Below are 3591 nucleotides of genomic sequence, written 5' to 3'. Positions count from 1 at the left end.
GAACCTTCATTCCATCCACCCGTTAGTAACTAGTAGTCTACTTAAGTGAATGAGCTAAAGCATGGGGGGCATGTACCTCATATTAAGTCATTATGTTGGGGGCATGCAAACAAACTCAAGCATAGTTTATCTTTGTTTCAAGCTTGTGTAAAAATGAAACCAAATCCAAGCATATTTTTTTCTCATGTTTCAAGCTTGTGAAAAAATGAAACCATACTCAAGTATACTCAAGAATAGTTTCCCATGTTTCAAGCTTGTGTAAAAATGGAACCATTCCCACTTTACATCTCATGACTGTCATTTTTATGAGGCTATTTTTTCAGATGAGTCTTGGTTTTTTCCATTCCATCACCACGATCTCTTTGGCCAATCATTCGCTTTCACTTGGTTTTTTTACCTATTCCTGAGGAACATCTGCGATGAGTGGTCTTATTAGCCAACTTCTTGACCTTTACATGAGCAGTTCCATCATGACTGGAACTAGTTGTTATCCTTTTTATACCACTCGTTCCTCTAGGAGGAGTCATCTTTCAGCTCTTTTCTGACTCTCAAAATATGAAAAGGTCACCGAGTACTTGTATTTTTGAACTCGTTAAATCAAATGAATTGACGTCATATCAATATACGTTTACCACTTTTTTAGGCTGGGATTGAATATTTACGAAAAAGGAACACCTTGATCAACATGGTCAAGAGGTTATCTCGAATATTGTTTTCTACCTTTTCGGATTTGAGAGACAAATTACGAAAAGGGACATGATGGAGTTTTTGTTTCATCTCTTTTTCAAACTCTTTAAATATGAAAAGATACTGAGTTATTCTTCCATCAGACTCGTAAAAAATTAAATGACAAAAGCCTTGTCACCATGACAAGACTGATTTTCTCCTTCCTAGGACTCGTAAAAATTACTAGGATGGATTCATTCGAAGGATGAACTTATACGACAAGCATATGGTATCCTCTTCAAGCTTGTGTAAAAATAAAGAGGTACTCATTAGAAATAGTGGGGAAAATGAAAGTGAAACATCTCTTGTATAGGAATCATGTCGCTCTTGAACATGACACTCATATGTTTTTCGTGTCGAGTTTGGGATATCCTCGCTCAGTCACTTGCCTTTCCAGGTTTGGGTGATCCATTTTGCCTCTCATCTGACTATTCCATTTTGTCATTATGACCCTTGGTCTTATGTTGAGTCAAATGTTGCCACACTCCGGAGTCATGTCGCTGATATGTTCAAGAGAAGTCCTATCTGTAGTTTGTTACCTATACATTGTCTGACATTTTCTACTGCCTTGGATCCTATTCATTCATTCCACTTTATTCCTTGTTTCGTGTCGATGATGGGGGAATCATTATGGCCCTCCTTCGATGGGTCATTTCTTGTCAACTTCAGCTCATTATCCAAGAAGATGACTTAGAAAATCCCTTTAAGTACCTTAGAGCTTGCATGCCTTCACAGATGGTTCTTCGCATGCAACGATAGGATTTCATCATAGGCCTTTGACCGAATTATTCCACAAGTGTTCAACTTCAGATTCATTTTCACATTCATGAATTGCACTGTCGTACCTTGAGGACCATTGTCATTATTGGTTGTTCCTCTTGTACCTCTTAACAGTCCACATCATTGGGCGGTAATCAAGTGGTTTTCTAGAAGGATCAACCTCGATCAGGTTGGGATGGAGTGCAAGACCCTGAGTTTTGTATGATATGACTCAGGTTGCGTGGAGTTATGTATTGTTCATGATTGTACGCATGTTTCTTCTATGTGGATGGTTGTGACCATATCGTGGGACTTTAAATTTATGATGATGATCCTTCTATATTGGATGGTTTTGTCTATGCCTTGGATATTTCATTTACAGATGATCCTTTTCATTTGGATGGTTGCACTCATGCCATGGATCCTTTCACATAGTCCTTTCTATCCAAATGGTTGCGTCCATACCGTGGATTCATGTTTTGATATCAGATATGTATATGTATGCATCCTTGATTTGCAAGTCTCCTGACATTATTTTCTCTCTTCCTTGCAAAATCTTGTAAAGCATCTCAACCAGCACTCCCTATTTTGCCTTCATGCTTTAGGGGGCATCTGGTTCACAGTATTTTGTCAAACCTCCCGCACTTCCCTGTGACATACCCCAAAGTGCCTAAAACATGACCATCATGCAGTGTACTCATCTAGATATACAGATCAGATCCTCCCTAAAACACTGATGGAAACATTCCTTGAGCTCCCCTTGAAGGAAAAGGCTCTAAAACCCTAATTTTAGCATCATCGCTCTCCTCACGCTAGGAACCCATGCTAGTCACTAGTTGCACTATACTAGCCTCGCGATGCCAGTGTGATTTTGGCTTTGATACCCACGATGATCCATAAAAGGATATTTTCCCAAATAGGACAAGAAGATTCATGATCTAGAGGCTTCCAGAACGATGAGCTAGCTGTTGTTCAACATGGATGAGGTCGAGTTCTCTCAACTTGGCCCTTTGGTCTTATCCCTATGAGATACCTCCTTGAGATGAGGGCCTTCTCCTATCTTTGGAGAGATCCTAACTCCCTTTCCCTACCTATATATTCATCCTCTCCCATTCCCAAATGGTTGGTCTTTGGCTATTTGTACCCTTATGATGAGATTGTGCCTACATGCTACTCATTTGGCTTGGAGAAGGAGTGCTTGGAGAGCTTGAGCTTAGACTTGGACATTCAGTCAAGGAGAGCTTATTGAAATCAAGGCTTGGTTGTATACTTCCTCCTTTATTCTATTAATATATACAATTGTTGGTTCATTTTCAATAAATGTGTATGTTAATGCATCATTTATCTTAATTCTCCTTGATCTGTTAAGTGGATTACTTTCGATTAGGCATTTTGTATTCGTATGATTTGTTGTGTCTTTGATCTCTTGTGCAAGCATTCAAACATTGTGAGTAGTAGAACTGAGCCCGTGGTGCAAGCAATTTTAGATCTTCAATAAAGGAGGACATTATAGCATCAGAATGAGGTAGGCCATCTTCCTCTTCTCCTATTTCGATTGTAACTTAGGAAAGTGTCTAGTAGATTGTGACGTAGTTTGCTAGTCCCACTCATTGGGCTAGAGGGATCATCTCTGTCCATAGAGAGGATTGCCTAGACAACAATTTGATTGGTATCTGGTGATAACCAGACTTCAACCAATATTTCTTAAATTTTTGGCCCCCTTGATTTGGTCCAGAAGGTCAACAATCCATGGGATTGGATACCTATTCCAGACAGTAATCTTATTCAACACCCTATAGCCAATACAGAGCCTCCATGCTCCTTCCTTCTTCTATACCAACGTGATTGGGCTCCCATGGGATGAACTTGGCCTGATGTGCCCTTTATGCAACAAGTCCTGAATCTACCTCTTGATTTCATCGTTCTTCAGAACAGAGTGTCGATATATTGGTCCATGGGGTATATCCAAGGGATCAGTTTAGTGCTCAAAATTCAATGTGATAAAAAATACTCAAAACCATAAGATTGGATACATATCAGCAATATGAATCCAATACAACTCATTTCACTCAAAACTGATATCGTATGCTCTCGATATCGTGTTTT

This window comes from Pinus tabuliformis, chromosome 9, assembly GCF_031772625.1.
Source record: "Pinus tabuliformis cultivar Carrire ecotype Pingquan chromosome 9, CPIR1, whole genome shotgun sequence".
Taxonomy (NCBI): domain Eukaryota; kingdom Viridiplantae; phylum Streptophyta; class Pinopsida; order Pinales; family Pinaceae; genus Pinus; species Pinus tabuliformis.
The sequence above is the reverse complement of the archived record's forward strand: the minus strand, read 5'-3'. Positions refer to the sequence as shown.